Source organism: Prionailurus viverrinus, chromosome A3, assembly GCF_022837055.1.
Source record: "Prionailurus viverrinus isolate Anna chromosome A3, UM_Priviv_1.0, whole genome shotgun sequence".
NCBI lineage: Eukaryota > Metazoa > Chordata > Mammalia > Carnivora > Felidae > Prionailurus > Prionailurus viverrinus.
Genome location: NC_062563.1, coordinates 103,526,464 through 103,550,494, shown reverse-complemented (window position 1 = coordinate 103,550,494; position 24,031 = coordinate 103,526,464). Strand labels below are relative to the sequence as shown.

Below are 24,031 nucleotides of genomic sequence, written 5' to 3'. Positions count from 1 at the left end.
CTCTTTTCATTAATTTCTTCCCTTTCATCTAGTTCTCTTTGGCACAGCTTCAGCCACCTAGCTTTATATTTCACAGGATGTTAATCCAATTAAAACAATTCACAAACAACTTTTAAAGGCTAAATACTGTGAGTTCCTGTTTTGGACACATGTACAGTGGAGTAGGAAAGATAGATACATACCTAAGTATTACATAATTTTCTGAAATATTCTAAAAGTGAGTTTTACAGGGCCTGCACTGGGAAAAATGGTAATTTTAACATGAACAATATAAGACCTTGTGATTCTGAGAGTCTTTGTTAAGAGATATGTAGAATAATTTCCTTTAGGAGGAAGTTATTCTTTGCCCATTATGAGCAACCTTCCCACCTCCTCACCTCCTTCTTTTCCTCCTCTCCCCACTTTTCTTCCTCATGTAAAACAAGAACAGCAAAACTCCCAGCTAGTCAGAATTACAGTGTGTGTATGTATGTGTGTGTGTATATGTATGCATACATATATATGTGTGTATATATACATATATGTGTGTATGTGTACAATATATATAAAGATTATTTATTTTGAGAGAGAGAGAGAACACAAGCCGGGTAGCAGCAGAGGGAGAGAGAGAGAGAGAATCCCTCCCACAAACCATGAGATCATGACCTGAGCCAAAAACAAGAGTCAGACAGTTAATCAACTGAGCCACCTAGGCACCCCTATACAAGTTTATATTATTTCCCTCTTCTCTCTCCCTTGTACATAATGATTGAAACCTTACTAAGAGATGGCACTGGAGAATCTGAAGGGATGAGGATGTAGAAGATGATTACACTTTACATTTGTAATAGGGCTTTCATTTGATTCTCACATTAATCCCATGAGGAGGCATATAGTATTACAGCATTCAGTACCTTGTCTAGGGGATCCCACAGATGGAGACTAGATAGCACACAGGTATGCAAACTTCTACTTGTATTATTTTCACTCTTCATTAAGTCTGCATAGGGATGCAGTGCGCTAAGTTCCAGCCTTTACTTTCTGAATTGTTGTGGGTTGTAATGTGGTAAATCTAAGAAACCCCTGCATTCGCAGTAAAACCTAAGTTTTGATCATCATTTTTCCTCTCACTTGGTTAATATTTTTTGTTTTTCATGATTGTTTATCTTATTTGTGAAATAAGGTAGTTGAATTAGGTGATACTCATCTCTCTTCCCCTTTTAGTCAGTATTAATTTAAAAAATTGCAGATGCCTTATCTCACATTAGAGTTCACTTGATGTTATATACAATATTTGGTTTGTAAATTAGTAGGTATACTTGAGCAAATGCCTTCCCTCACTAGGCTATTAATTAATGTTTTGTATATATATGTTTACATATATACGTATATATATATTTGTTTATATGTGTATATATGTTTATATATATGTATATATGTATGTATATATGTATACACCCACACACATATATTTTTCTTTTTAAAGAGAAAGAGCAAGCTTGCATGCAAGTTGGGGAGGGGCAGAGAGAGAGAGGGTGAGAGAGAGTCTCAAGCAGGCTCCTTGCTAAACATGGAGGGCTCAATTTGACGACCCTGGGATCATGACCTGAGCTGAAACCCAAGAGTTGGCCGCTCAGACTGAGCCACCCAGGCGGCCTGATTTTATTTTTAATTGTGGTAAAATACACATGTAAAATTTACATCTTAACTATTTGTAATTGTACAGTTCAGTAGTGTTAAGGACCTACACATTGTTATACAACCAATCTTCAGAACTCTTTTCGTCTTGCAAAACTTAAATTGTATCATTAGTTTATTTTTTACTCCTGAATCTACTCATTTAACTATTATGTAAACTACCAAAGTGAGCTTTTCTTTAGCAAATATAAAAAACTTAAGTTCTACGTCATGTTCAGGTTTGATGTTGGAAACCACTTTGACTCTTAGAAAGACATTTTTCTTTTCTTAGCCCTTCATAAACAAATCATTTCATTTACTTTTGAATTTTCATTGATTAAATTTCCATTCAGCAGAATTCTGTGCCAAGTATATAGTGTTAAGCACTGAGGAAACAAATCTGAATACAATCTCACTGAATTTGCTCTCTAGGATCTTATAATCTAGTAAAAGAAACAGACTGGTAAATATATAATTGCAGCACCAGTCATATAATAGAAGTATAAATTGAAGGTGGTAGTGGCATAGATGGGGGATTCACGGAGACATCATGTCTGGAGGATGAGTAAAAATTTGGCCAGAGACAAATATATGAAAAGCATGAAGAAGTAAAATGGCATAGTAAGTTTAGAGATGATAAAAGTGTTAGTATGTGAAGCACGTACAACATATTTTGGGGAATGAGGAAAAGGCTTCCGTGAATTAGGAATCTGACCCTGAATGATGTAAAGATCTCATCAAAGTTTTTAATTTTTTGATTTTTTGTAGTTGATTTAAGTAATCTCTTTACCCAACGTGGGGCTCAAACTCAAGACCCCGAGATCAAGAATCACATGTTCTTCTGACTGAGCCAGTCAGGCACCCCTCTCATCAAGTTTTTTAAGCAGGAGAATGTTCAGGTGCATTTTTTGGCATGATACCTGGAGGCTAGGAGGAGGCAGACTATGGAAAGGGATATCAGCAGAAGGAAGACAAGTTAGGGAGCTTTCAATGATTTTCATGAAATATTTAGCAGCTAATATTTAGTATATATTGTTTTGGACTTAGGAAAGATAGCAATAAAGAAAAAAATCCTTTACCCAATGGAGCTTACATTTTCTTTAGAGAAAAAGATGATAAACATGAAAAACAAATTTGATCAATGCTGATAGAAAGGAAGGTGGGTTATCCTATGGGTGTGGGAAGGGTATTTCCATCTTAAGTAGGGTATGTTAGGGAAACATTCAACTGAAAAAGGAACATTTGAACAAAGCCCTAGAATGAGTAATCCAGGCCCAGTACATCTGGGAGAAAAGCATTCTAGATAAAGGGAACAGAAGGTGGAGAAAGCCTAGAACTAGGAATGAGCCTAGTGTAATTAAGGAAAAAAGGGGGCAGTGTGGCTAGAGAAAAGAATGAGCAAGGGGAAGAGAAGTAAGAGATGAAGTTGGATGGGCAAGGGTGACTGTGTAGGGCCTTGGAAGGCCATATTAGGGAACTTGGATTTCACTCTGAGTGGTATGGAAGCCACTGGAGGATTTGAACAGAGGAGGTGCAAGGTGATGCTATAGTAAAAGAATGGTAAAAAGGAAGTTGCCTGAAGTAATATAAGTGACAAGTGATGATGGTTTAGGCCAAGGAGGTGAAAATGGTTGGATTTTGGATATGGTTTGAAGATAGAACCAATAGGATTCGCTGATGGGTGTGGAGCATGAAAAAAGGGAATGAATCAGAGCCACTGTAAAAATCTAGAAATTGGGTAACGAGGACCTAATCAAAAGCATTGACAGTAAGAAGGCAGACAGAAGTCAAAATTCATGGGATATTTCTTAGCATTGATAGAACTGGAGGTAAAGATCTGAGAGTTTTTAACAAAGATGTTAGTCTAGATGCTGAGATCACCCAGCTATGTGTAGTAGACCATGAAGAAGACAGGTTTTCTGGAAGCCAAGGGAGGAGAACGTTTCAAGGAAGGGGTGATCACAGAGCAGGTAAAGGAAAGGGTTGAAAACTGGTCACAGGATATAGTAAATTAGGACTTTTATTTTTATTATTTTTATTTTTTTTTTTTAATTTTTTAACGTTTATTTATTTTTGAGACAGAGGGAGACAGAGCATGAATGGGGGAGGGTCAGAGAGAGGGAGACACAGAATCTGAAACAGGCTCCAGGCTCTGAGCTGTCAGCACAGAGGCCGACACGGGGCTCGAACTCACAGACCGTGAAATCATGACCTGAGCTGAAGTCGGCTGCCTAACCGACTGAGCCACCCAGGCGCCCCAAATTAGGACTTTTAAAAACATGAATGAAACAGTACTGCAGGGCTTGCAAACAGCTGGCCTTCAGACCAGATATCTTGTTGTTTGCCTGACAGGATGTTTAACAATACTTGTGCTTGAATGCCACTAGACTTGTGGTCTTCATCCTTCACAGTCTTTTCACTGATCCTTTGTTTGCATATTCAGCACCTAAGGTCTGCTTATGAAGTGACTTGCTGACCACTTATGCATTTGAGTTTGTGACCTTTTGTTATGCGATGAAGTCAAGTGTTCACCTGGACAGACAAGTGATCTGACTTCCAAAAAAATCTCAGAGAGATGGGTGACCTTGAATTCACCAAGCCAAGTCTCCGGCCAGTCTAGGGCTGTCAGAATATATTTTGTGCATCAATGCCCCCAATGGTCTTGCTTTAATCTCTCAGATTCAGAAACTGATCAGTCTCAAGGCTGATCAGACTTGGGGATGTTAATTCATGCTAAAAAATAATAACAGTGGTTAACATTTTTAAAACTTTTTTTTTTTTTAAGTTTATTTCTTTTTGAGAGAGAGCAAAAGCAGGGGAGGGACACAGAGAGAGGATGACACAGAATCTGAAGCAGGCTTCAGGCTCTGAGCTGTCAGCACAGAACCTGATGCGGGACTCCAGCTTATGAACCACGAGATCATCACTTGAGCCAAAGTTGGACACTTAACCAACTGAGCCAGTCATGCGCCCCAACAGTGGCTAACATTTTTATGGTGCTTACTATATGCCAGGTTCTGTTTTAAGTGCTTTCCATGAATTACTTCACTTAATCTTCACAATAACCCTATATAACAGCCCTCGTTTTACAAATGAAGAGAGATTGATGAATTTCCCAAGGTCACAGAGTAAATCAGTGGGAACTCAAGTAATCTGATTGTAGAGCTTACACTTTCATTTGAGGATAGACATCTCTATCACAAGAGAATGTGTATGTGTGTATCAGAATACCAATTCAGTCATGTAAAATGAGGATAAGATGTTTTCACCAGGGAGGGTATTCTCTCTATATAGGATACTATATGGAAAACCAAATTATCAAAAGTTGCTTAATGAACAGGAGTATGGGATTAGAATGAAGGAGTTGATTGTAAATGACTGCAATTTTAAATGGCATCAGGCTCTAATAAAGTTCGTAATATATCTGCCAAGCAGTTACTTGCATCTGTCAGCTTTACAGGATATCCTCTTTCCTGAGCAATGCTTACATGGGCACTGGCCACATTTGTCTCTTCACCTTTCCTTTTTCAACATTTCTATTGTTAAACAGCCCTCCTTTCTGATAGGTACATTTCTTCTCGTTGCATGTTAATGTCTTAAATTTAGTCATCTTTTACTTGGTCCTGTGTGTCTGACTTCTTCATCTCTGTTTTGGTTCATCTTCTTTTCATTTTATGGTTGAACTTTCTGAGGTCATTCCTATTTCTTGTATCTTTTTTTAAGTGTTTGGTTCCTGGGAGATACTACTTGACTGCTGATGCCATGTACCAACCCAGATAGTAGTTACTGGATGACCTTAGCAAAAGCAGTTTTAGCAGATTATTACTACTCTTGGCAAAGAGCAACGTTTCTCTATTGTAAAATGATTTGGTATTTGTTTTCTTTTCTTTACTTTTTTAATGTGAGTTCATGGCTTAACATTACTAATTTGAATGAACTTTTTAAAAAGTAATTATTTTTGAGACAGAGAGCAAGTGAGTGTGAGCTGGAGAGGGGCAGAGAGAGAGAGAGAGAGAGAGAGAGAGAGAGAGAGAGATGGGGATCCAAGCAGGCTCTGCCTGTCAGCACAGAGCTTGACACGGGGTTTGAACTCACGAATTGTGAGATCATGACCTGAGCTGAAGTCCAACACTCAACCAGCTGAGCCACCCAGGAGCCCCCAAATGAACTTTTTTATTACTTCAACTTTCATAAATCATACCCACATTTTTGTATGGCAAGTAACCAAAGCAAGTCCTAAGAAGTGTTTAAAGGGAATCCTAAGTTAATTATCATTAAAAGGATAAAACCATGTAAAAATCAACAACAGTCTATTTATAAAAGTGATAGAAAAGGGGCACCTTGGTGGCTCAGTTGACTGAGCATCCGACTTTGGCTCAGGTCATTATCTCGCATTGCAGTCCGTGGGTTCGAGCCCTGCATCAGTTTCTGTGCTGATGGTTCAAAGCCTGGAGCTTGCTTTGGATTGTGTGTCTCCCTCTTTCTCTGCCCCTACCCCATTCACGCTCTGTGTGTCTGTCTCTCTCTCTCAAAAATGAATAAACATTAAAAAAAAAAAGGTAGAAAAAAAGAACCTAGATTTAGAACTCATGATACTTAATATTTTACATATATTGCTATTTCTAATCCACATGCTTTAATTCATTTGATCCACATAGAAAGAACAGATATTATTATCTTCATTTTGTAGTTTAGGAAACAGGTTAAGAGGGTAAATAACTTGTCCAAGGTGATGAAGCAGCTGAGCGAGAACCAGTCTATGTCTTGCTGCATTCGGTTTCGAACTCTCTGCCTTGCTGCCATTGCCTCTTAATGGTGGTAAATCTTACTGCATTTACTGATGCTGGATTGGGATATTGGATCCTTAAAAGGGCTTGGGTTTTGTTTTTTTCTTTTAGATATTACTTGATCATGGCAATTTGAGCCTACTTTACTATAAATTCATTTTCTATGACAAAGAGTTTTTCTAAATCCTAAAACATTAAGAATGGAATGTATAAAGAATGTTAATTTTCTCACATATTTTTAAAAGAGTATGAAATCAGTTCAATCTTAGTAACTGTGCACATTTTTAGCTGCAGTAAACAAGAATTCTTCTATTGTATATGCATTTTAACCTTTTAAGATAATTTATTGAAAATGCATTGAGGGGTGCCAGCGTGGTTCAGTTGGTAAAGCATATGACTCGATCTATGCTCAGGCCATGATCTCACCACAGTTCATGAGATGGAGCCCCAAGTCGGGCTCTGTACTGACAGCCCGGAGCCCGCTTTGGGATTCTCTGTCTTCCCCTCTCTCTCTGCCCCTCCCCCACTCACATGCACACTCTGTCTCTCTCTCTCAAAATAAATAAAATTTAAAAGAAAAAAAGAAAATGCATAGAGATCAGAAGAGCCAATACCTCTTTTCCTTGAATTTTCTTTGATGACTGACAGTTGACAATAAAATGTTAGATCACTGGTTCTTGTGTCTGGGCTTTGAATTTTTCATGAAGTCTGTTCTTTGGCCCATAAAGGAGCTTGTGGGTTGGTTTATTTTCTATATCCTTGGGATACATAGGAGCCTATTTAAAAAATATGTTTTATATAAGCAAATGAAAATAGAAGTGAATAATGCATTTATGTAAGAAATACCTACATAGTTTGGCTGTATATATATATTGTAGCAAATATATATATATATTTGGAATACCAGATATCCAAGTATGAAAACCAATGTTTGACCAAAGCTCAGACTAAAGTTAATATCCCCACCATAGATTAAATTTCTGGAATATGTAAATAATTCTGAAATATTATCCCTCAAATTATTATTAGAAATTTTAGTGGTCTAGTTGTTGTTTTTTCTCTCTTAAGTGTAGTTATTTACTTTGAGAGCACAAGTGAGCTGGGGAGGGCAGAGAGAGAGAATCCCAATCAGGCTTCACACTGCCAGCCCTCAGCCTGACTTGAATTCATGAACTGTGGTGAGATCATGACATGAGCCCAGATCAAGAGTCTGATGATTAACCAACTAAGCCACCCAGGGACTTCTGTTATACTCTTCTTAAAATCAATAGCTAACTTACCCTATCAATAATATTACTCAGGTTTTCTACTTGGCTATTAGAAAATTGTTAGTTTCTTTTGTACATAAAATGGTTTTCATAATCATTAATTACACATTTTTCTCTTACATTAATGTACATTTGTACTTCATCTCATTGATAAAATTTCAATATATAACACACACAAGAAGATTCTTGTTTTAAGTTCTACCTGTAATACCTTCTAAACCTGGAAAATGAAAATTCAGATACAATAGTAAATCCAGATGACATGGCCTTTTGCATATATATGACCTTGTTGCACTGATTAGATATAATAGTAACTAAGGATCATGTAATTTCCAGTCATGTCATATCCAGGGATCCAGAAATGGCTTGAAGCAGGCCAAGGCAGAATGGAGGAAACATGCTTTAGCTGGATACCTAGGCCAAAGACTAATTTTGGCATATCTTAAAAAAAATCTACTCCTACCACCCTCCCCAAAACCTGAAGCCTCATATAGGTAATCTCATATCAGTTAATTTGGCATATTTAAGATTTACAGACCGAGTAGGTTTTTTGGATATTACTGGGTTGTAAGCAGTTTTACCCAGTTCACTATAGATTCATGCAACAAGATGTTTTCAACTTTTGTTCTGATGACATGACACCTAGATTATTTTCTAGCTTTCAAATTCTAAGAGTGTTTTATTTGCTGAGATTTGTTTCTGTTGAGTTTCCAGCTTCTCCAGTCTATATTGGAGAGCCTAAGTCAGAAGGATAAATTGAAAGGGAATGAGACTAATTTTAGCTTAGTGAGATACCTGAGATAGTAAATGAAATTTTAAAAAGAATAATTTTGGGGGCGCTTGGATGGCTCAGTCGGTTGAGCGTCTGGCTCAGGTCATGATATCACGACCTGTGAGTTCGAGCCCCACATGGGGCTCTGTGCTGACAGCTCAGAGCCCGGATCCTGTTTCGGATTCTGTGTCCCTCTCTCACTCTGCCGCTTTCTCGCTCATGCTCTGTCTCTCTCAAGAATAAATAAAACATTAAAAAAAAAAAAGAATTTTTAAAATGTAGTCTCAAAAAAACTTGTGACAAGTTAACACAGTTTTGTTTTATTCCCCTAATAGTTTGTCTCGCTTATGGCATAAAGTATGTTTGAGGAGTAATGTGGTTATCCTTCATGGTGTCAAACATACAAGCTCAAGGATATTTTTTAAATTTCTTCATTTCATAGATTAATATACAATAATACCTCTTTTATCTGGCATTGGATAGAGGCAGGAAATTTAGCATCAACAGATATTTGATTATTAGAAACTAATTTTATTAAAAATATTTTCAAAGGGGGGCGCCTGGGTGGCGCAGTCGGTTAAGCGTCCGACTTCAGCCAGGTCACGATCTCGCGGTCCGTGAGTTCGAGCCCCGCGTCAGGCTCTGGGCTGATGGCTCGGAGCCTGGAGCCTGTTTCCGATTCTGTGTCTCCCTCTCTCTCTGCCCCTCCCCCGTTCATGCTCTGGCTCTCTCTGTCCCAAAAATAAATAAACGTTGAAAAAAAAAAAATTAAAAAAATATATATATATATTTTCAAAGGAACTCTTATATGGCATGCCTTCTTGTCATACTGACTAGACAGTTACTGATTTATCCTTTTCTTAGTTACTTTGGATCATCATGAACATCTAATGTCACCATAATCACTATGAACCTTAGGTATTATACTCCATTTTGTATTTCCTTGTTGTGTTCAGGAGACTTTGGAAATATGGGAGGCTTTTATACAGACTGTACCCAAGTGTTGCTTAATGATAGGATAAAGGAGAAATACCCTAAGGAACAGACTTCATATTTGGTCTACCACAGCTTCTTTTCTGCTTTTACTTGTTTGAGATAATTTTTCATTGTTATTTTCTGAAGAAAAATAAAGGAAATTTCCCCCTTGGAATCCATGCTTCTTGGGTTTATATCCTTTCCCAATTTCTATGAAAGTGCCTGTCATCTACCATACCCATTCTATTAAAAGGCATATATTTCATTGCTTCTCGGCCTTTTGGCTAAGATCAAGTGTAGTATCTGCTCTTATCAGTTTAAAAGGCATATATTTCAGGTAAATCAAAAGAGGAGAAAGGAAACTTCAGTTGAGGGCTACTCATCTCAATCCTTAAACAACTTTGTGATGGTAAATTAATTGATCCTATTTGCAGATGAGGAAACTGAATATTAGGGGGTAAAATAATTTGTTCAAGTTAGTATATAAGTTGTATATGACTGGGAGGCAGAATTTGAACCCATATCTTGCTGGCTCTAAAGCTTTTGTTCTTCTACGTTACTACAGTACCTTTTTATTATTTATTTATTTATTTATTTATTTTTTTATTTTTTTTTTCAACGTTTATTTATTTTTGGGACAGAGAGAGACAGAGCATGAACGGGGGAGGGGCAGAGAGAGAGGGAGACACAGAATCGGAAACAGGCTCCAGGCTCCGAGCCATCAGCCCAGAGCCTGACGCGGGGCTCAAACTCACAGACCGCGAGATCGTGACCTGGCTGAAATTGGACGCTTAACCGACTGCGCCACCCAGGCGCCCCTACAGTACCTTTTTAAGTAACCAGTTTTCACGTGTCACAAGTTTGGTTATTCTTGTTTAGCACTCCTGCTTTAATTTCCAGGTTCAGGTGATCTCTCTTTGCCAGAATCCTGGGTCCTCATTAAATAAGGTGGTTTTGTTTGTTTGTTTGATTGATTGATTGATTGATTGATTGATTGATTTGGGTGTGGGTCCTCTTTATTGCTATTCTGGCAGCCAACCATCTCATTAGTATTCTACTCTATTTTCTGGATGTTGGTGCTTAGCCCCTTTTCGTTTTCATTGAACAGCAAACCCTAGTGATAACATAGCAATTTCCATTACTTCCAGCATTCTTTTCTTTTCTTTCCATCTTCTGGCTTTGACATGGAGGCTTTCACCTTAAGTAAGCTATTGCCTAAACTACACCATTTTTCTTTTCCAAGTCCCATAAGTGATCTTTAATCAAATTTAACAGTACTTTTCATCAGAAACCCTGGAGACTGGAAAGCAGTGGGATAATACATGTTTTTTTAAATTCTTACTGAAGTACAGTTGACAGTAAAATATAGTATTAGTTTCTGGTGTACAACATAGAATGTACAATTCTGTACATTACTCTGTGCTCCTCACAATAAGTGTCACCATCTGTCACCATAGAATGTTATTACACAACATTATTGACTATATTCCCTATGCTGTACTTTCCATCTCCGTAACTTATTTATTTTTTTAATTTTGTTAACATTTTAATTTATTTTTGAGAGAGAGAGACAGAGCATGAGCAGGAGAGGGGCAGAGAGAGAGGGAGACACAGAATCAGAAGTAGGCTCCCGGCTCTGAGGTGTCAGCACAGAGCCCTATGTGGGGCTCAAACTCACAAACCACGAGATCGTGACCTGAGCCGAAGTTGGACGCTTAACTGACTGAGCCACCCAGGCGCCCCCGTGACTTATTTATTTTATGACTGGAAGTTTATACCTTTTAGTCCCCTTCAACTATTTTGCTCATTCCCCTACCCCCCCTCTACTCGAGCACCCACCAGTTCTCTGTATTTATGAATCTGTTTCTGTTTTTTGTTTGCTTGTATGTTTGTTTAATTTTTTAGATTCCACATGTAAGTGAAATCCTATGGTATTTGTCTTTGACTTATTTCATTTAGCATAATACTCTCTATGTCTGTCTGTACCTGTTGTCCCAAATGTCAAGATCTCATTCTCTTTTTATGGCTAATACTCCACGTCTTCTTTATCCATCCATCTACTGATGGACACTTAGGTTGCTTCCATATTTTGTGAATTTAAATAATGCCTCAATAAACATAGGGGTGCTTATATATTTTCAAGTTAGTGTTTTTATTTTCTTTGAATAAATACCCAGTAGTGGAATTACGGGACCATCCTCCATACTGTTTTCCACAGTGGATGCAGCAATTTACATTCCAGCTAAACTACACCGGTACTTTATCAGCTTGTCTGGGACCCTGAAATGAACAGGGAACCCCATTTTCCAGCTCTGCATGATTTGATTCTTTTTACTTCTTTTTAAAATATATATATAATACAAAATTTGGACTAATTTTCTTTGAGCCCCTGAGAAAAATACTGTTTAATAAAAAGAAAACCCTATAGCACCTTATAACTCCAAGTCCCATATTATCAGTTGAACTGATCTAGCCTGGTGGCTGCCATTTCCTTAACAAACATTAAAATAATTTCTGTGGAACTGAAGTAGTTATATTTACTTTTGCATGTCAGAAATGCAACTTTTAGACCTTAACAGTTTCTCTGTATCGTCTCTTAAAATACCACTTAAACGCATGTTGAAGTTTCTTTTCCTCAACATTTTATTGTGAAAAGTTTCAAACATGCAAAGATGTTGAAGTTTGTAGTAAACACCCTCATAGCCTACCTACTAGTTGGTGAGCTTCTTAAATAATCTTCTTTACATTAGCTGATATTAAGTGGTTTGGCTATTTGCAGTTTCCTCCTGTGACCAAATGTGTTAAGAACTATGGGTCTGGCACTCAGACTGTCTTGAATTTGGGCTCTAGCTCTGTCATTTACTAGCAGAATCAGTTAAGGTCTTTGTCCCTTCTCTTCACCTGTTTATTGGGGATAATTCAGAGTTAACATGAAAATGAAGCAAATGGATCAAAAATGTCTGCAGCATAGTAATTATTCAGTAATTGTTAACTATCATACTAGTTTGTTTTTTTTTTTACTAACCTGATTCAATGTTAGTTTACTTTGTTGTTAGTTTACTTTGATGTTATTTTACTTCAGAATTACTTGGTCATACACACATTTGCTGGAATTGAAGATAGTCTTAAGTAGTGAAAGAATTAGATAATAAAAAGGGTAGACTAAAAATTGCTGGAAAAAAATTTTTTTAATGTTTATTTATTTTGAGAGAGAGTGTGTGGGTAAATGTGAACAGGGGAGGGGAGGAACAGAGAGGGAAAGAGAGAGAATCCCAAGCAGGCTCCACGCTCAGCACGGAGCCCTATGCAGGGCTCAATCCCAGGACCATGAGATCCCAACCTAAGCTGGCATCAAGAGTTGGATGCTTAAGTGACTGAGCCACCTAGACACCCCCTGAAAACTATTTTTAAATTATTTGTTAAAGTCACATATCCATAATCCTCTGATGGCCCCCAGTTTTTTAAAGGTTCTGTTCCAGCAGTATTTTGGACTTTAAGGGAAAAATAACAAAGTTAACTTACCCTTTTTCTTAGAAGAGGAAAAGCTAAAATGGAATCATTTGCATTTTCTGTTTATTAATATCTAGATTTGAGAGATTAATTGCAGGACTACTGAGACAAGCTGGCACTACAGTGAATGGTGAATGTTAATGCTCTCTTTAAAGGATAGCCATTAGTTTTATTTATGTTCTCTATTGTTTTTGTTCTGTATTTTTTGATTTCTGTCCTTATATTTATTATTTTCATTCTTCTTTTGGGTTTGCCCATTTCTGAATTCTTTTTTTTTTTTTTTAATGAAATTTATTGACAAATTGGTTTCCATACAACACCCAGTGCTCATCCCAAAAGGTGCCCTCCTCAATACCCATCACCCACCCTCTCCTCCCTCCCACCCCCCATCAACCCTCAGTTTGTTCTCAGTTTTTAACAGTCTCTTATGCTTTGGCTCTCTCCCATTCTAACCTCTTTTTTTTTTTTTCCTTCCCCTCCCCCATGGGTTCCTGGTAAGTTTCTCAGGATCCACATAAGAGTGAAACCATATGGTATCTGTCTTTCTCTGTATGGCTTATTTCACTTAGCATCACACTCTCCAGTTCCATCCACGTTGCTACAAAAGGCCATATTTCATTTTTTCTCATTGCCACGTAATATTCCATTGTGTATATAAACCACAATTTCTTTATCCATTCATCAGTTGATGGACATTTAGGCTCTTTCCATAATTTGGCTATTGTTGAGAGTGCTGCTATGAACATTGGGGTACAAGTGGCCCTATGCATCAGTACTCCTGTATCCCTTGGATAAATTCCTAGCAGTGCTATTGCTGGGTCATAGGGTAGGTCTATTTTTAATTTTCTGAGGAACCTCCACACTGCTTTCCAGAGTGGCTGCACCAATTTGCATTCCCACCAACAGTGCAAGAGGGTTCCCGTGTCTCCACATCCTCTCCAGCATCTATAGTCTCCTGATTTGTTCATTTTGGCCACTCTGACTGGCGTGAGGTGATACCTGAGTGTGGTTTTGATTTGTATTTCCCTGATAAGGAGCGACGCTGAACATCTTTTCATGTGCCTGTTGGCCATCTGGATGTCTTCTTTAGAGAAGTGTCTATTCATGTTTTCTGCCCATTTCTTCACTGGGTTATTTGTTTTTCGGGTGTGGAGTTTGGTGAGCTCTTTATAGATTTTGGATACTAGCCCTTTGTCCGATATGTCATTTGCGAATATCTTTTCCCATTCCGTTGGTTGCCTTTTAGTTTTGTTGGTTGTTTCCTTTGCTGTGCAGAAGCTTTTGATCTTCATAAGGTCCCAGTAATTCACTTTTGCTTTTAATTCCCTTGCCTTTGGGGATGTGTCGCGTAAGAGATTGCTACGGCTGAGGTCAGAGAGGTCTTTTCCTGCTTTCTCCTCTAAGGTTTTGATGGTTTCTTGTCTCACATTTAGGTCCTTTATCCATTTTGAGTTTATTTTTGTGAATGGTGTGAGAAAGTGGTCTAGTTTCAACCTTCTGCATGTTGCTGTCCAGTTCTCCCAGCACCATTTGTTAAAGAGGCTGTCTTTTTTCCATTGGATGTTCTTTCCTGCTTTGTCAAAGATGAGTTGGCCATACGTTTGTGGGTCTAGTTCTGGGGTTTATATTCTATTCCATTGGTCTATGTGTCTGTTTTTGTGCCACCATTTCTGAATTCTTGAGTTGAATGTATAGTTCATTTGTTTTTAACCTTTTCATTTCCTGAAAACTGTGTTTAGTTTATTTTATTTTTTAATTTTTTTTAACATTTATTTATTACTGAGAGAGAGAGAGAGAGAGAGACAGAGCATGAGCAGGGGAGGGGCAGAGAGGGGGGTAGACACAGAATCTGAAGCAGGCTCCAGGCTCCGAGCTGTCAGCTGTCAGCACAGAGCCCGATGCGGGGGCTCAAACTCAAACTGTGAGATCATGACCTGAGCCGAAGTTGGTCACTCAACCAACTGAGCCACCCAGGTGCCCCCTGAAAAATGTGTTTAAATAAAAGCATAGATCTTCTAAGGACTCCTTTTCTTCATTCAGGTCTTTTAATTAACAACTTAATGGTATACTCTGCACCAAATTTATACTGGGAGGTTTATCAGGAAGTTACATTGCTTGAATTCATGTTTCATTAATATGTTACTGATAAATTTATTACCTGAGTCAGATCATTATAATGCCTGCTTTGAAAATTTTGAGGCTGAAATGATGGGGATTATGTCTTCCTATGATATAGAAGATTAACACATTATTCATTCACATCCTTACTACTTTTAAGGAAAATCTTCACCCCATTCAAAGGAATGACCTCAGGAATAATGAGGTGACATTTAAATATACAAATTATGGGAATGTTTGTAATATTAATGGAGGATTGCCTGAAGGATAATAGTTTATTAATTTCTCAGTATTACTAATTTTCAGCTCATTTTTTCTGCCTCAGAACTGTTAGAGAATAAACATCCCCATCTGTGGTAAAATGTATGTATTTGGGTGGAGAGTGTCAAGTTATCAGATTCTCCAAATATATTCCATTCTTCTTTTGGAATCTTGCTTGATTTTTGCAGTGGCATCCTGTTTTCCTGCAACTGTTTTATTTCCCCTTTAGATCTGTTTTTTACTCCCAAAGCTATCTTTCAGAATGAAGATCTAATTATATCACCTTCTTTCCTGGAAACACTTCAGTGCTTTCTCATTTATATTAGAATAAACTCCAAATATGATCAAAGCTCTGCATGATCTAGAAGCAACCAGCCTAATTTTGAACCAACTTTCCTTTTTTCTTTATTATCCAGTGACATTGGCATTGTCTCAGTTTCTGTCTCAGTTCTACACAGAAATTTTGCTTATCTTATTATCTCTGTCTACCAGAGGTCCTTCCCCAACCCTTTATCTCTTAGGCTAACTCATCATCTCCATTCATTCATGACTTCCTCAGGGAAAGCCTTTCAGACTTCCCTGACAGATGACTTTCTCCTATTCTGTGCTCTCATAGCACTATTTACCTCCTCCATTTACTTGTATGGTTGTTATTTTATATATATTTGTGATTCTTTCATTGATGTCTATCTCCCCCATCACTAGATTAAATACTTCTTGAGAGAAGAACCATGTCTCTTTCTGGTTTATCATTGTATCCCCACTGAGAAGGTGGTGAATAAATACATGTTAAATGAACAAATGCCCCCCCCCCCCTTTCTGTTGGGAGGACTAAAAATTCTTATATACATAAAGTTTTTGAGAATCCCTGCTCTAGATGTTGTGAATTTCATCCTTGTATTAAATCAGAATCTCAGAGGGGTTGGGTACCTGGCTGGCTCAGTCAGTAGAGCAAGCGACTCTTGGGTTGTGAGTTCAAGCCCCATGTTGGCTACAGAGATTACTTAAAAAATAAAATAAAATCTTTAAAAAAATAGGAACATCAGACAATTGCATACTTGAACAATATTACTTTGTTTCCTCATATAATTGCTTTTTTGCAATTGGATTTTGACTGCAAACCCTTGGTTCAAATTGGGGCATGCTGTAGGTGATAAACTATTGCACTGAAGATAGTGTCCATTGTGTGAAGTACTGACCATTGTACCAGCTAATAATGTCTTTATGAGCACTCAGGGGAGAAATTTTTCTGGTTTCACTCCTAGAAAAAAAGATGCCTCTCTTGAGCAACTGGTCTATATTTGTCTTAGAAGCACTGTTGTCTTGGGGCACCTGGGTGGCTTATTCGGTTAAGATCAGCTCACGTCATATCATCAAAGGTTCATGAGTTTGAGCCCTGGATTGGGCTCTTTGCTGTCAGCCGCAGAGCCCGCTTCAGATCCTCTGTCTCCCTCTCTCTCTGCCCCTCCCCTGCTCTCTCTCTCTCTCTCAAAAGTAAAAAAAATAAAACACTTAAAAATTTTTTTAAAAAGATGCACCATTTTCTTGTACTTAATCCTTGTTTCCTGAAGGTCAGAGCCAAATTTGCAGCTCACATCTAAAAATGAGTCAGATTTCTGGCATACCCCTGTGTAAACTAATCTTAGTCTTAGCTTCATCTTAATCTTTGGAATTTTAACATATTTTATATTTTGATCAATAAAAGTTTCTTTAAATAGCTTTCAAGGAATAATACAGTTCACCTGAGGTTTTTTTTTAAGCTATGAATCTGCTTGCTGGGTGAGAAATGAGTTCACCCTGTCTCTCCATGCTGAAAGTGAAAAAGAGGGGAAAAGTAAAAAAGTTTATTATATATTAGGAGGAATTCTAGGTTTTATGTTCTGACTGGGTCATTTAGGAACTAGAAATTCTTCCTTTTGATTTTGTTCTGCTGTCACAAAAGTATAGAGATTTCTTTATAAAGAGGTATGAGGTGGGATATGAGAGTATCTGTTAGGCTCAGAGATACAGAGTCAGCACTTTTGTATGCACCTGCTAGGAATTTGATGGAGTTTTCTCTTAGCAGTACTGCTTTAGTCCTATCGGTATAGAACAGTTGCTACATATTCACTGCTGTATGGGTTATGATCTTTGGAGGAATTGTGATCAAAGGCTTTGGTATTTAGCCTGACTGAACATCAGAGTCCTTTTGTTTTCCTTCTGTTGCAAAATGAGTTTTTGTACCATCTGATGAAATAACAGCTGTGCAGAAGCATGTATGACTCTGGAGACCAAGCATTGGAATTAGAAGACTGTCAGACAAGTAAGAATAGCCATGACTATTATAAGAAGTGACTGGAAATTACTTTAGAGTGACCAGAGATTCTCTCACTTTGATTAGGAGATCAGATCTTAAAATTCAGACTTCTGAGTCTACTTTTGATAATCAAGTTGTCTTATCTTTTATTTGAATATAGATAGGTCAACTTTCCCTGTGATACTACTCCGTGGGCAGCAGGAAACATTAGCAGTAATTCATATTTTTTTCTTGGCTTACCAGCAAGAAATTTAGGACTATGCTGTTATCCACGACCACTTAGATCAATGACTTTAGTTTGTTGTAATTCTGGGGCTTTGCAGTATTATTTATCTTTATAGTCAATGTTAGTCACAAATTTTTGATAACATTTTCAAGTTACGTGACCTCTGTAGTTGAAAATAGAGCCCGAATGATTCTAGCATAATGGGAGTGTCTGGTTTTTTTTTTTTCCTCCAGATAAATCATTGTTCCTTCAGACACTCCCACAGAAGCATAGTCTTTTGAAGGAGATGGGAAGGAAATATCTGAAATCGTCTAATTATTATATTTTTATATACAGTTATCTGTATATATAAGTTAGATTTTGATGAGGCAAATATGAATAAGGATGTTGTTGATTCAGAAAATAAAGATTAAAAGGGTCACATATGTAAAACCATAAGAGGAATTGCTCAAAAGTGAGTAAGAAAGGGATTCTTAGTTGTCTCTGGGATAGAGATAACTTACATAGAGTTAAGCAGAATTTGGAAGGATTGTCATAAGACTATGCAGGATCTTAGGCTAATTAGAATTTAAAATTTTGCCCATAAATTTGTGCAAAATCTCATTCTTGAAGGAATTTGTATTTGAGTTGAGGCTTTGACAAATTCTAAGGTTGGTCAAGTAATGAAACTTGCCATGGCTATAGACAGTCAAAAAGGGATAAGCTGAGTTTCTGCAAACCAAATACATTCCACAGGCTGTAAGAACCTGTTAGAGGATAAAGGTAAAAACACTTCAAATGTTGTAGATATCCATCAGATTTTACCACGGTAGTTTGTAAAGAGAAACTTTTTTTCTGAAACAATTGAGATGAGTCATCTAGGATATAAATGTTCAAGGTCCAGTTTGGGGATAACCATAAAATCGTAAAAACTCAGGTGAGGTAACTCTTCCGTGGCCCTGGTATGACCAGACAGTATTTTCCTTGAGAAGAAATATCTAGTTTGGGAAGTATAAGGTAGGGAGTTAGGTCAAGGCTTTGTCAAGAGGATCATATGTAAGCTATATAGTTGAGGGAAAAGATCAGAGTAGGCATGGGCAAGCCTATAGCCAAGCAAGTTTTCTGTTAAGCACGCTGACAAATTCAGCCAGTAAAATTCAGTTTATTACTTACATAGACAACAGATCACCATGGTGTCAGCTTCTCTTGTCCATTGTCTCACTGGATAACACTGAAACCAGATAATCACAGGCAACATGAGTGGTAGGATACCCTGTGCCTGAGGAACAGTGGCCAGACAGAAGAGTTTAGGGCAGTGGGTGAGAGAGCTTTGTAGCAGCACCTGCCACGACTGCATATATTTCCATAGTCTGGAGTATCATGAGGCATTCTGCCAGAGCTTAGGTCAGCCTGTGGTTAAGCCTGCCTGTGTGGAGACATGTAAGGTTGCCAGGGTATGAGTACAGAGCAGTTCTTCTACATTATCCTTGGTGAAGGAGAAATGACAAGGTGAATTAGAACAAAAACACGAAAAGAAGTATTACAAGCAATAGTTTCAAGTAGGTTGGAAATTTATGTTCTGTTGGTCTTGGGATAAGCAGCCTACTTCTTATAAAGTCATCTGCTTCTGGAATGTAAAGACATCCTGGACATCCTGACAGTCACTTGGTACCTTCTGAGAAATACCTTTTTTCTGGTGATAATATCAGCTTATCTCAGGAAGCTTCTATTTATGAGTAATATCTTTTAATATCATCCATCAGGAGTACTTGTATAGTCTTTTATTGAGGCTTTTGTGTTTCTTCCAGAAGACTCAGTTTCTGATCTGTAGCTTGTAACAGGAGCCTTTAGGCAAGCATAAAGAAAAAGCAGAAACTACCTGTGGAGGTAAGACTGGTTCAGATTAAGTTGTTTTAATAGCAACAGTATCAGAAAGGAGAAAAGTAGAATCCTTTATGAAGCAAATCGATTTATAAGGATTTAGTGAATAATTTACCTCAGAATAAGAACATATCATTGGCATTGACCAATTTCAGGGTTTTAAATTTATACCAGTGTATTATGATTTTCTCTAGTTGTCTGCAATCTAGGTAGTTAAATCTAGAGAGAAAATATTTTAAAACTTGTTTTTAAAATAATAGCTTTATTGAGATCAAATTCACCTTTTTAAAGTATATGATTCACTGGTTTTTAGGATAATCAGAGTTGTGCAGTCATACGACTATCTAATTTTAGAACTTAAAAAAAAATTTCTGGAACATTTTCATCACTCCGAAAAGAAAAACCCCATGACCGCTGACAATCCTTCCTCCAAACTACCTGGCAATCCCTAATCTACTTTCTGTCTCTATGGATTTGCCTAAGAGATAAATACGTTTAAAAATAATTTTGTTTAGGGGCACCTGGGTGGCGCAGTCGGTTAAGCGTCCGACTTCAGCCAGGTCACGATCTCGCGGTCCGTGAGTTCGAGCCCCGCATCGGGCTCTGGGCTGATGGCTCGGAGCCTGGAGCCTGTTTCCGATTCTGTGTCTCCCTCTCTCTCTGCCCCTCGCCCGTTCATGCTCTGTATCTCTCTGTCCCAAAAATAAATAAACGTTTAAAAAAAAATAATTTTGTTTGTTAACTGAACAATTATTTACATATCCATAAACATGAATATGTCTCTTCCTAAAAAGGACATAACCACTCTATTATTTTACATTAATAAAAAGTCATCCATTATAGAATTGACCTAGGTAGGAGTTTCTCTTTTTGACTTATTAATTTTTGAAAAGTATCTTGGGTTTAGTAAATAAAACAGCTTTCATAATGTCGTTGAGCTAATTCAAGATCTAGAGAATGCCAAGCACTCTTAACTATATCTACTATCTCTTCCATTTTTGATTCACAGAACTAGATTAGTATCTGATAACATTAGTAAGTGCTCAATCAAGAAAGCTTTGTTTTGTTTTGGTGACAGAACTGGAATTAGAATCCGGCTGTCTTCCCATGAAGTTACCTCTTCCCATTACACCACACATGCTTTCCATTGTGTCCAAAGCTTTTTTTTTTTTTTAAATTTTTTTTTTTTCAACATTTTTTATTTATTTTTGGGACAGAGAGAGACAGAGCATGAACGGGGGAGGGGCAGAGAGAGAGGGAGACACAGAATCGGAAACAGGCTCCAGGCTCCGAGCCATCAGCCCGGAGCCCGACGCGGGGCTCGAACTCACGGACCGCGAGATCGTGACCTGGCTGAAGTCGGACGCTTAACCGACCGAGCCACCCAGGCGCCCCCAAAGCTTATTTTTGTAAAACATTTGTAAACAGTTCATAGATGTGGGGATCAGTGTTCTTTATGTCCTTTTTCTATCCTATTTTTTGGAAGCATATAGGAATTCACAAGTTTAAATTTGTTATTGTGTGAATGCTGGCTAAGGAGAAGAAAGAAAAGTAAAATACCTTTCAGTGTTTTTTGTCTAATGATAGATATAAATGCCCCATATTTTACAGTTAAAGAATTTATGTAAAGTAGATCATAAATTCATATGCAGCATTTTTAGCTTGAATACTGAGGTACTTAAATAGCTCTAGTCAAAATGTTAAGCATGAATTAGTGATTTTAAGATACAAAATGATTTATGCTTTAAGGAGCTCAATTTGGAGGAGAAGGATGGTAAAAGAAAGGATGAATGCCCATAGATTTTCTAGGTGCTGTTCAAATTTGATTATGGTATAAATATAGGCAGTATTCAATTTTTAAATGTACACCTTGATGACTTTTACACATTGATCACCACACAGATCAGCATACCGAATATTTCAACACCCCAGAAGGTTCTTTAGTACCCTCTTTTTTTTTTTTTTTTTGGTAGTTACAACCCTCCAAGAGGTACTCATAATTTTGGCTTCTGTCACCATAGGTTAGTTTTGCCTTTTCTTGAAATATGTATATAAATGGAATCAAACAGTACTGTCTTGTATCTGGCTTCTTTTACTCATAATTGTGTCTATAAGATTCATCCATATTGTGTATAGCAGTGGTGAATTTGTTTTGCTTTATAGTATTACATTATATAAATAAAGCACGGTGTATTTATCCATTTACTGCTGGGTTTGTTTTTTTTTTTTTTTTTTACAATTTTTTGACAGTTTTTTACTATTGTGATTAAAGCTGCTAAGAAAAGAACATTCTGTGCTTATCTTTTCATCAATATATGCACTCATTTTTCTTGGGCCTTAAGGTTTTATAGTGTTATAAAAGTTTAGAACTTTTTTTGTTAAAATAGAATGCCAAGCCTGCCTCACAAGAAAATTTCAAGTCTGCCTAAATGGATATATACCTTTTTGATTTTATAATAGAAACTGGGGAAAAATAACATTGAATTCATAGCCAATTTTGAGTGGTATCATGTGCTTGTTCTGTAATGCAAGGGTTATGGATATTATACATTCATTCCTTCAGTGAACAGCAGGGAACCATGCTATGTGTTAGAGATACAGCTATGAAAGACATGGTCATAGTTTACTTTCCCCAACCAATATGTTCAGGTCATTTGAACATAATGTATAGAGCACAGAGATAAAGAAATGAGAATTATTAGGGGAGTACTTAGGGTGAAGCATCTCACCTAAACCTGGGTAGTCAGTGGAAGCATCTCAGAGAAAATGACATCTGAACTGGGTCCTATAGAATGAACTGGACTTAGCCAGGTGTAGGGGCGGGAGTTGGCGTTGAGCTTTTAAGGCAATGTTTAAAGCTTAGAGACACAAGAAATTGAAAGTAGTTGGGTAAGCAGGGACTCAATTATAAAGGGGTTTTTGGCAATATCAGGTTTTGACATCATTCTTAGGTCAGAAGGGAATCATTGGTACTGTCTTTTTTTATTATGGAAAACTTCAAACACATACAAAGAGAATAGTAAAACGAATCCTATACATCCCACAATTTGAGCACTTACCAACTCATGACGAATCTTGTTGATACCACTTTTCCCCTCCCCCAGTGAATAGTTCTGAAGCACATTTGAGACATCATATCATCATTGAAGATTTCGAGCAGGATAGTACATGGTCAGTTTTGCATTTTAGAAATCACATATCCCTAGTAACTTTAAAGTATATTTACAATGTGTACACCATAGTTAGTTGCTTCTCATTTGCTTCCGTTATACAGACATTTGTCTTTCTGCACCACCATGTACTATTTATAGCAGTTTGCATTTTTTCAAACTGTATGGAAGCATGATTAAATGCTAAACTTATTTTTTTAAGTTTATTTGAGAGAGAAAGAGAGAGCTTGCACATACTCATGGAGAAGGGGCAGAGAAAGAGGGAGAGAGGGAATTCCAAGCAGGCTCCACTCTTGTCAACAAGGAGCCAGACATGGGGCTCAGTCCCATGAACCATGAGATCACAACCTGAGCCGAAATCAAGAGTCAAGACGCTCAACTGACTGAGTCACCCAGGCACCCCTAAACTTATTTTATATATTTATCTTCTTAGGATCATTGTTTAATTTGCCTTTAAAGATACTGAATATTTTTGGCTTGTATAACTATAAAAATGTCATAAACAATATAAAAGTTTGTTTTAGTTCAGTTTCCATGATAACAAAGATACTGGTATTTGGAAAGTAGAATTCAATTTATGGTTTTACTACAAATATTTTTTTACAGATTCAGATTTAATTTATGATTCTTCTGTGGCTCAGGTTTTGCTATTTAATCTACCTATTGAAATCTGTTTCTTTTTTTTTCTTTTTTTTTTTCAACGTTTATTTTTGGGACAGAGAGAGACAGAGCATGAACAGGGGAGGGGCAGAGAGAGAGGGAGACACAGAATCGGAAACAGGCTCCAGGCTCTGAGCCATCAGCCCAGAGCCTGACGCGGGGCTCGAACTCACGGACCGCGAGATTGTGACCTGGCTGAAGTCTGACGCTCAACCGACTGCGCCACCCAGGCGCCCTGAAATCTGTTTCTTATTGAAGTTTACTTTGATGGTGAAAATTAATATAGATTGCTTTCATTTTAAAACTATTTATAGTTGTTTACACACCACTAAGTTAAAAATTCCTTCCTGTAGTAAGAATGTTTACTTCCGAAAGTATTTTAGTTTAACCTTTGGTTTAGTAGATGGTAACTACCAGCACCGCATTCATGCATTTATTCATTCATTTGGTGAAAGTCAGTGATCTTAATCCA

At 37.4% G+C, this 24,031-nt stretch overlaps 1 protein-coding gene and 1 pseudogene across 2 annotated transcripts in view; both read left to right on the top strand.

Moving 5' to 3' along the window:
• Positions 1 to 24,031, top strand: part of ZC3H6 (zinc finger CCCH-type containing 6) — a 73,149-nt gene that overhangs the window by 2,730 nt on the left and 46,388 nt on the right. The window lies entirely within an intron of this gene.
• Positions 9,723 to 9,825, top strand: LOC125163178 (uncharacterized; annotated as a pseudogene).